Source organism: Atractosteus spatula, chromosome 9, assembly GCF_055471065.1.
Source record: "Atractosteus spatula isolate fAtrSpa1 chromosome 9, fAtrSpa1.hap1, whole genome shotgun sequence".
Taxonomy (NCBI): domain Eukaryota; kingdom Metazoa; phylum Chordata; class Actinopteri; order Semionotiformes; family Lepisosteidae; genus Atractosteus; species Atractosteus spatula.
In genome coordinates, this window is record NC_142714.1 from 19,007,443 (window position 1) to 19,019,852 (window position 12,410).

A 12,410-nucleotide genomic window follows, 5' to 3' on the forward strand; every position below is an offset into this window, starting at 1 on the left:
GAACCTTGTTCCTTGTTCTGATTAGTTTTGGAGACCAGATTCTAACTAAATAACCTGAAGCTTCTTTTAGATAGGTTTCTGGCCTATGTATTTTAGGAAATTCTGATTTCTTACATTGTGTAATCCTCAGGCTAAAAACGTTCTCCCCTAGTATTTTCATGATTTTATTAGAATAAGAAGATCAATTCACATTAACTTTTGGGCTTCACTTCCATGTTGTAGGAAAGGAGATTAAGTTTTAAGTCTTATTCTTTTATGAGAATGTACAGTTCATTTCTCTTTTTGCCTGTTCAGGCATCTGAAACTTGTTTGTTATATAAAATTTTGTTTTCTTTAGTTGTGTTGTTTTTTTGATAATAAACAATTTGTAAACTCTGCAAGGTTCTAATTTGTTATTACTCTATCAACAGATCTGTGCAAAATAATATAAAGAAATCATGTCATTTGTGGTTTTTATCTACCACTCTGGTGTATTATTATTTAACTGCTCTCCCTTTTGTTTTATTCCTTTTTTTGTTTATATAAAAGTATGTAAAGAACTAGATTGAACAAATCTTTAACAATGACCAGAGTGGGATCTGTTTTTTGTCTCCTTGAAGAAAAAAATATATAATGACAGTGTTCTCCATCAATATAAAATCTTTTTTTAAAGCCTTACAAAATGCCTAGCTATGGATAATACATTGTAATGTCATGAGTTATGTAGCCCTGGTCTAATGGCATCATTTTTTGTTATCAAATAAATTATGATATGGTGAACATATCTAAGCATTGCTTTACAAAGTCAGAGTGGAAGATTGCTGAAGGCCGTAAGCATGGCAGTTTATTTTATTTTGTTTTGGCACAATGATCATATTGGTCTATATTTATTTTTTATTATTACCATTATTCTTCAAATTGTCATAATTGTTGTTGAAGTAGTAATAGTCAAAATTTGATTTGTAATATTTTTAAATGAGTACCACTTCAGCTCTACTTGCAAGAGGATACTAGTGGTTAAACCAAACAGGAGAATGGCTGTCCTATGTTCTTAAATGCAGGATTATTCTGAAACTGTGGTAGCATTTATGTATTGTTGCACTGAAAGTGTTATCAGTGTCCTGATCAGTTTTTGGGGAAACTGATCATGTTTGTTTGCTTGGAATGCACAAAAAGGACTATCAACAGTGTAGAAATTTAAATTTGGATTCTGTTCATATTCAACATTTTAATTGGTGCACAAATGATTAGTAAAAAGTCTTAAGGTGCTTGTAAAGTATGCATAAAATCAACAACTAAAAAAGCAATAAAAACAAAGCTAAAAATAACTATTTTCCATTCGTATTACACAGTGCTTCTCCGAACTCATTCGCTGCTATTATTGTTATCAAAAGAGAACCATGAATCTGCATGTAATAGCATCACTCCAAAGCTGTTATCACTGCACTTAGCTAGGAAACTAAAGAGGCTGTGATAATGACATTTATTGTGTTCAACAAAGTGTCCTGTTATTACAGTAAAATTTTTTGCCAGTATTCAAAAGAGAATGAGATGGTGTTTATCTGATTTATTAAAACATTCTTTCTTTTTATTTGAAAAAAAATAAACCATAGATGCAGTAGATCACTTTATTTTTATATTACAGTAAGTATACACGGAGACTATGTCTTGTACACAGGCATGAAGTGGTGCAAAACCTTTAATGCAACATTTAATCAATTCTGAAATATCAAAATATTAAAAAAATACAAATTAGAGATACTGTAGAATCTCTGTATTTGTTAAACAGCATAAGGCATGTCTTGCTGGAAACAGTGTTACCACCTTGAAGTTTCATCATATCTCAGAAGCTAAGCTACAGTAGGTTATGCTTGGGACAGACCTCTACTTAAAAACAGGTCGTTGCTTCAATTGTTGTTGGTGGAGTAGTAGGTAGGTCCCTCTTCCAAGAACCAAAATGTGCAAAGAATTGTTCAGGATGGTAATAGGAATCACTGCTGTAGAAGGTGCTGTCCTTCAGATTAAATCAAGGCCTGACTACTTGATTGTGTAATATTCCTTGATACTGATACATGATAGTAGGAGTGCCAACTCAGATTAAATTCAGATTTAGACTCAATTTTGGCTAAATTCCTTTCTGGGATTGCACAGTGGGGTCAGCCTAAAGCCCTCCCTTAATTCAACTGCAAATGCAGTTAATGACTTCTCCATCTGATTCGTCATGAAGTGGGACTTCTGGCACATAATGACTGCCACACATCACCCAAGTGGTTCCTGCACTTCTTTATAGCTTCTTCACGTGGTGGACAAAATGGGACCTTACTAAACAGTGCTTTGGGATGAAGATGCATATAGAAATGTAAGGAATGAATTATTTATTCTTGTATTTAGGAATTTCTGTGAGGAATATTTGATCTGGGAATACTAAGAAATAATGACAAACAAGTTTTTCCCTTTGCACTGTAGTGATTTATTTTTCTAATGTTTTGGGACTGAATGAAGGTGTGTCCCAGGTGGTGGATCTTTGAACAGGGTGAGTCATGACAGATGTGCCTTACTGGTTTCAGGAATCTTCATTTAGGGTCAGTGAGCAGTAGACTTATAGGGCAGGCACCACACTGAGAGGTAAAGTCTTTATGATAAGCAGGAGAGTAAATTGGCTGCCAGGAGGTTTCCTGACTGCTTGGATTCACAGCATTTCATGCGTTCCTAAAAGGCAGACCATTTCTGACGAATAATCTTGATTCAGTTTTAAAAGCATTTTTAAAAGCGCCATCTGAAGCCAACTGTAAAATAATTGGCACTGCAAAAAAAAATATCTGAAGCAACGCCAGCCTAATAAACCTGAAAACCTTCATCATCCATTTCAATGCTAATTATCAGGGTTGTACATAATAAAATAGAAAGGTGTTTATTTAGGCAGTACTGGCTCATACTGGACATGATTAAATTGCTTTGCTTCAGGTTCTCTTATATCCTCTTCTAGAAATATTGAACAATTGTTTCTGGTCTTGTTTTCAGTTTGTTTCTGGATCTGATTATCTTGAGGCAAGAAGGCTTATTAAAGAAAATACATATTCTGGACTCTGACCTGTGTAGATTGCTGTATGCCTGGTTATATAGATGTGGAAAAATATATATTTTATTTTAGGCTTTGTTTCTCTTTTTTCACAATTGGAACTGGAGTCAAGAATGAAGAAAAAGAGAGCAGCCAGTTGTGGAAATAGAACACGTTATCACCCAGGCAGAAATACAATTACAGTTCCAAAATGGTTTGAAAGCATTTTGGCCCGTATCACTTATCCCAGTTCCCACAAACCAAATAATTGTGCCAAGACAGCAGCCAGTTTTTATTAATCTCATCTTGTGTGGCTTCCCAACACCTGTGCAGATCTCATATGAATATTTATTCCCCCACCTCCACATACTTTTTTTGACTGTGTAGCTTTAGATTATCATCTCACTGAACTCCTATCCATGGGTTTCTGCATCAGGGATGTGGAAACATTTTTTTAAGGTCAAACAGTCTGTTTTATGTGGGATTAAAAATCACCACCACTGAGAAAACTGAGAGATTGCATCTGGCTAAAGCCTTTTTATTGGAATAAAAAGAAGCACACTCTGGTGCTCAGGAACTGTGGATACCCTTGTGTTTCTGCTTACCTTAAGGATTAGTATGGATTGGGAAGGCATATGTTGGAAAATAAAGAAAAAAAGATGCTTCAGTTAGATATGCAGTCAAAAAAGCAAATAACTCATTTAATACCACACACTGAGTATGATAATCTCTAGAATAGGCTGTCCTGCCAGCTGCTCACAGCAGAAAACTGAGGGTGGGGATCAGGTTCGGTAACTGTAGTTATAAAATTAGGAGTTCACTTCTGGAATTATTGTTCTGGAACATCACTATGTCTATTGGAAGAGCTCTGTGGGATTCTATTGTGACATATGTAACATTTATATTAGTGGTTTGGAAGAATGTAAAAACTGTAACAAATTTTATTTGAGGATATATCTAAGAAAAAATCACAAAAGTAAATGTACTGATTGTGATTGAAAGCCATTTTAAAGTCTTGTTAAGATCCTTTTGTTTTGGGAAAATCTTTGCCTATTTTTAGTAAGACTTAATGTTGTATCACTATCACTAAAACCTTTGCAGTGGTACAGTACAGTATGTCACAGTAACAAGCCTTTTGAATTCTAGTAAAATTTTAAAATTACTTTGTTGATTGTTTTTGTTGAATCACTCATAGGATATCATAGAAATAGTGTCTTGATATTTTGGCCCAAAAATAGATTAGGAGCTATTGGTCAAATAATAAGCTGCTTATACAGTAGAAACCAATTGCAGAATAGCATGTTCTTTGGGCAATGCAAACTCGCCACAACTATCATAATGTAAATAATACATGTTAATAAAACTTTCATTTTTTTCAAAATATGGCCAGGAGCGTCATACATGTCTTGGATTTGTCATTTATCCATCACTTTAAGTTTATAGAATGTATTCATATCAGTTATCATAAGGATCTCAAAATGTGTACAGTGAAAGGCTCTACGGAAACTTAAAATAAAGTTCTTAAAATAAACTTTATAATATAAACTGGGAATTTGTGAGTGACAATAAAGGATAAAGAGACCAAGTGGAGTCCCTGTATTTTTCTGATAGCTTTGGTAATAATGTGTTATCATTAAACTACACCTCTTTAAAAGCATTTATAACACAAAATCAAGTTGTTTTTGATGCTATTGTCTTCTGGTCTTTTCTGTTCTGTAACATGTACGGTCACTTGCTTTGTTAAGCGTCTTGGGGCAAACGTGTTGTGAAAGGTGCTATATAAAAATATATTGAATTGAAATTGAATTGTGGCTCTTGAATAAAGCAGATTAAAATTTATTGTTTTCACACTTTACCGGGGTCTTGTTTTCTGCAAGAAGCAGATAAACACATTCTGCCATGACACATGTGACAGGATTCTTATTGAAATAAGCACCTTTAACAAGGTGTTCCAACGTCTGTGTGCAGTCACAAAGGGGATTTTTTCTTTTATTTAAACAAAACATTGTATTACTGCCAACTTTGAAGTCCCTGATTTTTCAGTAAATGAATTTCATGCAAGACAGAAAATTAATAATCAATTAATTATTAAACCCGCATACGTTTTAAAATAAATTCTCAATGCAATTAATAGAACATAGTTTAATGGAAATAAATATGAATCCATCTTCAGAAAATAACACTTTTACTTGTTTTTAGCATTTTTCTAACAGAAACATATTTGTATTTTATTACACACTATGAATTCTAGTTTAGAGTTATGCAACATTTAAGTCAGGCAATTATTTGCTAATAAGATTTATTTTAAATTCTATTGTGACATTTTCTTGTCTGAAAAATATACAGTAATTTACTTGACTGTAAAAAAAGGATAGGATCCTTACCAGATATGTGACAAAGAAGCAACCACCTCAATTTTCCATACAGCCAAATAAGACATCTATTTAACTTTGTTCATTGGTGTCCTGCAGTGGCAGCTATCACAAGTCAGTGCTAATTATTTACAATTTTTTGCCCTATTAAATACAAGAGGAGGAGAAAAACAACCTATTGTGGCAGATGAACAGTAAAACTCCCAAAACATATTGGACTGAGGAGATACAGTAGGTGGAACATGGTCTTCTCTTCTGGTTTTCCATTTTTCAGTGCAGAAACTTTCTACTGAGGAAAAGTTGTAAAATAATTAGTTTTAAAAATGCTCCACTGGCACAAAAGATATTTCTTAAACAATAATTTTCTGGCATCTTCCTGAATTGCCCTGAATCTATTTTCTGTACATTGCAACATTTTTTTGTGAATGGAATGTGTTGGAAGCTAAAAACTAAACAACAGTCATATAAGCTTTTTAAGATGTTTTTGGACATCCAACATTAAATGAAACAAACTTAGGCACCTATAAGACTAGGACTGTATTTACTGTTTTTCCGATCGAGATTACGAGTGGTTTCAGCTAGCCAAGTAGTTTCTCTGAAATACAACAAAATATGATTTGGCTGAGATATGATGACTGCCTGATCTTTTATTACACTTACAGTACAATCAAGCAATGCAGTAAAAGAAATCATTTGACTTAGCAGTTTTAAAGGGCTGGTGTTTACAAAGGCAGATATTGGTTTGGATGGGACAGAAATAGAATTGATTGAAAAATAATATTTTACAATTAAGGGAACAAATAATCTCCAACTTTCTGTTTTCTTACTTATTGCATGTTGTATTGGATCTCCTGAATGATTCTCAAATGTTTCTTCTGTTTATAGTATAATTTATCATGATGATCTAAAGTCACATATCTAATGACCATCAGCCGTGACCAGAAATAAAATCTGTTTTTGGGCAAAATTATGCAATTATGTTATCTTATCAAACATTAAAATATTTTAAGTGTTTCCAGTTTGCTTTTTAATTGGAAAAATCATTAAAGTACAGTACTTTTACACTTCTTCAATCCACTTACATTCAGGAATATACAGTATATTCCACAATTTCTAAAATCACATTCAATTCAGTATAAGGTTTATTAGTATCTTAGAAAATGTGTGCAGCAATAAAGCTAATTACAAAGGTTTCTTAGAGGTTGCAAGAAAAACAACATTTAGCTATTTTCTGGAAGATCAACTTTATTGTTTCTTTTTTTCCGATGATCCATACATTTTTGTCAGGGTGGATTAAAAAATGTGGTTTTTACAGTGAATTGCAGTACAAATGCAGTATGTAATATATGTGTTTATTTAAAGAGCAGCATGAAATAGGCATCATAAAGAGCATGTCCCCTTTAATCCTATATAAAATTTCACAGATATCTTTCCAGCAAAACGTCATACCAAGGTTCAGGGTGTAGAACTATGGGAATGAGAAAAAATGAAGAAGTGTCTTAATATACACAATGCACCTTGATTATAAAAGGTATGTACTGTATTTTGATTTTTGGCTGATTTGTTTGACTGTGAGTTGACAGCTCACAGTTTGAGTTAAAGAGCCACCAGTTTTTTTCTGAATATCAGACCCATGCAGAAGTGTAGTGCTTGAATGATAATTGTCTTTCCTGATGATATTGTACAATTCATGTAATAAGGTAGCAGTTTAACTGAGAACATTTCAAGTCTTTGCTATTAAGGAAATCATCATTTTGCGGAAGTCTGAAAACACCCCAGGGAATACTTGCACAAGTTAACTATCAGAATGCTCAACGTTTCATATAATGAATCATAGATTCCCTTTCAGTCAATCAAGTAGTCATGTTAAAAAAACTATCAACTCTTTTGCCCTAAGTGTTTCCTTGCAGTAAACTAGGCTAAAAATAAGTCAAAACACCTTCAAATTTTTTGTTATATCTGAGATCTTTCTTGTGTCTTTAATGTCTGTCTCTACAGAGAGAGGCACCAAGCTGCTTGGTCAAGGCACACAAAGAATATCTGAAATTTTTAATAACATTTAATTCTAAGTGTAATTAAATGCCTTGTCACTACAATATCCATATGCACCATTAGAATAGTTTAATACATTTATTCCATAGGAAGAAAATATACTTTTGTCAACAGTTGCTGTTTATGTTTTTACTCTTTTATTATTTTTATGCAAAATATTTTTACACATCAACTGATCAATGTGTCATTATTCTCATGATACTTACTATTCAAGACACCATTGTTTCAGATTTCTTTCAGAAGGAAAGTCAGGGGCAGCAGTGTAGAGATGTGCTTAGTCCTCTGGACACCAGCTACAGGACTATGGTTCCAAATCTTAGGATACTGATATCCTACCCTTGAGCAACTTAGATTAGATGTGAAACATAAGTAGCATTCTTTGGAACTAGAACATTACTTCTTAATTTTGCTTATATAATTTTAAAGTAAGGGGATTAATATGAATGGACCAAGATAAAATGGTAAAAGATTAATATGTTCTGCAGCTGTTTTACTTGCATTAAGATTGTTTTATTCCTTCGTACTTACTGTATTGATGCTCTTATAGCAACATTAGTCACTTTGTGATTCATTATGCCTTATATAAAGAAATAACATTTCTATATACATGTTTCCTGAGACTAAAGTTGTCTTTCTTGGTGTTTCTCCCTTTACAACCCTTTTCTTTCTCGTAAATGCCTTCATATAACTCTTTGGCTTTAGTTTGGAATGGCTTATTTCTGTATATGTACTGTATATTATTACAAAGAAAGTTCAGGTGGGTAGCAGCATCAGCATGTGTAGGCTGCAAAAGAACAAGTAATAGGTTTATTCCATGCTGAGAAGAGAAGAAAGAAAACAACATTTCGACCATGGAGCCACAGCTGAAATGTTGTTTTCTTTCTTCTCTTTTCAGCATGGAATAAACCTATTACTTGTTATTACAAAGATGTTGAAAAAACACCATGTACAGAGATACTAGAGGTTATATTAATAGATTCGTTTCATTATGATCCCTGAAATATTAATATGCACCCTATAGTGCATCCTAGTGTGCTGATTAACAGAATGTGATAGTGTCTTCTCCAAGCAATGGCATATAAATGACCAAAAACTGCTGAGGTAAGATGGCGCCGACAGGGAAGGCTACCATCCTGCGAGCTCCCGTTCGTCCTTGTCTATTTCTTTATTTTTTGTTGTTTTTCATACTGCTAACTGCACATACTGTTTGCTCGGTGATTAGATATGACTGACAAACACTTATAGACATAAGATCGAATATTGGCACAGTTAAATGTACACCAATAATTACTGCCGACTATCTGGTCTGTGGTGTCTCACCTGTACCTGTACTGGAAAGAAGACGGCATCATAGGAAGAGGGGTAAACGGGCAGGCATTCTGGTAAGATTGAGGCAGCGCAGCAATCGTGCCCCGCTCCCGAGTATACTTCTTGATAATGTTCAGTCACTGGACAATAAACTGGATGAACTGGAAAAAGGCTTGCTTTCCAATGGGACATCAAGAACTGCAACGTGCTGGCGTTCACTGAAACCTGGCTTGACCCGTCTGTTCCGGACTCTGCTATCCTCCCAGGAGGATTTTCTATTCACCATCAGGACAGAACAACGGATTCGGGTAAGACAAAGGCGGTGGGGTATGCTTCATGGTAAACGATTCCTGGTGCACAGACGTGGAGATTATTTCAACATCATGCTCTATACATCTTGAACATTTGACAATAAAATGTCGCTCTTTCTATCTCCCGAAGGAGTTCACATCGGTAGTTCTCACAGTGGTGTATATTCCGCCGCAGGCACGTTTTACAAACGCATTGGATGAACTACACTCTCACCTTAACAGACACGAGAATACACATCCTGAGGGGGCATTCATCATAGCGGGTGATTTCAACGGTGCAAACTTGAAGAAAACAATGCCTAATCTACATCAACACATCGACTGCCCGACGCACGGAAGAAACACGTTGGACAATGTTTACACTCCCTTCCAGGATGGTTACAAAGCCCTCCCCTGACCTCCTTTCAGCAAATCCAATCATGCCTCCATTCTGCTACTTCCCGTTTACAAGCAGAAGCTTAAACAGGAGAGGCCAGCGTTAAGAACCATTCAACGTTGGTCAGATGAATCAGATTTTATACTAAATCACTGTTTTGCTACCACTGACTGGCAGATCTTCCGCTAAGCTGCCGAATATAATATCAATCTGTATACGGACTATGTTACTGGCTACATCAGTAAATGTATTGAAGACGTGGTTCCCAGGATTACTGTTCGCACATATCCAAATCAGAAACCGTGGGTAAATGGAGAGATACGCGCCAAACTGAAAGCTAGGACAGCTGCTTTCAAATCTGGCGATATGGATAAATACAAAAAATCCAGATACGACCTCAGGAAAGCTATCAAAATAGCTAAATACAATTACAGAGTAAAATTAGAGTCATATTATCATGGCTGCAACACACAGACCATGTGGAGTGGTATACGAACCATTACAGACTACAAAACGCAACCCAGCTATATCGCACAACAGTCTGCCTCTCTTCCTAATGAGCTAAATTCATTCTATGCTCGGTTTGAGATCAGTAACGCAGATCCAGTCAGGAAGATTCCAGAAATCCAAGACAGAAACCCACTGATAATATCCAGAGCGGATGTGTGTAAAGTTTTTAAAAAGACCAATCCACGCAAGGCTCCTGGCCCTGATGCCATCCCCGGCCGCGTTCTGAAGGCTTGTGCAGACCATCTGGCAGATGTCTTCTCGGACATGTTCAATCTCTCTCTAGCTCAGTCTATAGTTCCTTCTTGCTTTAAGAAAACCACCATTGTCCCTGTTCCTAAGAAACCCAGAGTTAGCTGCCTAAATGACTACCGCCCTGTTGCACTCACATCAGTTATCATGAAGTGCTTCGAGTGGTTGATCAAAGCATGCATCACCTCCTCACTGCCTGACACCCTAGACCCACTGCAATTTGCGTATCGCCAGAACAGGTCAACAGAAGATGCTATTGCCACTGCCCTGCATACTGCCCTCTCACACCTGGATAAGAAAGGAACATATGTGAGAATGCTGTTTATTGATTACAACTCAGCATTCAATACCATAGTGCCCTCAAAGCTTGTCATCAAGCTCCAGGACCTGGGACTGAACACCTCCCTCTGTAACTGGATCCTGGACTTCTTGACAGAACGTCCGCAGGTGGTGAGTGTGGTCACCAACATATCCTCTACCCTGACTCTAAACACTGGAGCCCCCCAAGGCTGTGTGCTTAGCCCTGTCCTCTACTCCTTATTTACTCATGATTGTGTCACCAGGCATAACTCAAACTCCATCATTAAGTTTGAGGACGATACAACAGTCATTGGCCTGATCACAGATGGTGAAGAGTCTGCGTACAGGTAGGAGGTTGAAACCCTGGCAGCATAGTGCCAAGAGAACAACCTCTCTCTGAACATCAGTAAGACTAAGGAGATGATTGTGGACTATAGAAAACACCAGGGAGGAGATCACACACCTATCTACATAAGTGGGACTGCAGTGGAGAGGGTCAGCAGTTTTAAGTTCCTGGGAGTTAACATCTCAGAGGACTTAACCTGGACCCACCACACCAATACCGTGGTCAAAACAGCACAGCAGCGCCCATTCTTTCTCCGTAGGCTAAAGAGGTTTGGCATGCCATCACATATCCAGGCCAACTTCTACAGGTGCACTATTGAGAGCATCCTGACTGGTTGCATCACTGCCTGGTATGGGAACTGCTCCGCCCGGGATCTCAAAGTACTGCAGAGGGTGGTGAAGTCAGCGCAGCTCATTACCAGCTGTGAGCTACCAAACATCCAGGATATCTACTCAGCTAGATGTCTGAAGAAGGCCAGGTCCATTCTCAAGGACCCCAGTCATCCCAGTCACAAACTGTTTTCCCTCCTACCATCCGGTAAACGGAACCAAAGCATTCGGTCCAAGTCCAACAGACTACGGAACAGCTTCTACCTCCAGGCAGTAAGACTGCTAAATAGCCAACCTGCAGCTCCTTTAGCAAATCACCTGTAATGGCTACATGGACACACAGTTTTCACTGTATTCAGCATAACTGCACCACTTGTATATATTGCATACACCATGGACACATAGCATTCCATTTCTATTACATCTATTATTATGTAACCTTATTTTCATAACCTCAATTTTGTGATTTTTGTGTTTTTGTGATTTTTATGATTTCTGTGATTCTTGTGATTTTTGTGAGCTCGAGGAAAAGACATTTCATTGCCGGCAACTACTGCTGCATGCTGTATTGTTGTGCATTTGATAAATAAACTTTGATTTGATTTGATTTGAGGTTGGGTAGGCCTTAGATGGCTAGGGTGTTCCTTGGTATGCTGAGAAACAGTGACCTCTGTGGTAGGATGTGAGTGAGACTGAATTGTTATTGGTGAGACTCTGCTTTATTAGATGTGGTCTCTAGAACGTTTTAGGCTCTCATTGTGAAAAATGGTGAATGGCTCTGACAGTGTGTGTTTGCTGCATGCGTGTTTTTCTTCACAGTTTTACTTCTCTCTTTGCTGGTATCAGTTAAGGGGTATAAAAGTAAAAAAAAATATCTAATCTACTGTATATATTGTGAATTCCAAGTTATATGGATAAAAATGGATATGTATGGAAAAGTAAACTGAATTTATATTCATAATCTTACTTGACCTAAAAGAACTCTCCAAATTGATAATATATCTTCCAGATGCATACTCACAGCTTTAACCTTGTCAGAGTTCACAGCCTTGAGGTTTCATTTAGCTGATGCAAAAACCTCATATTTGTTGGGTCTTAAAAACAAGGGAAACCTTGACACAGAAGTGAGTGCTTTGACAAATATGGGGACCTCTTAACCATAGCTTATAATTGTAATGCCATTCTGTACATGCAACATTTACTTTAACTTGTTAATGAAT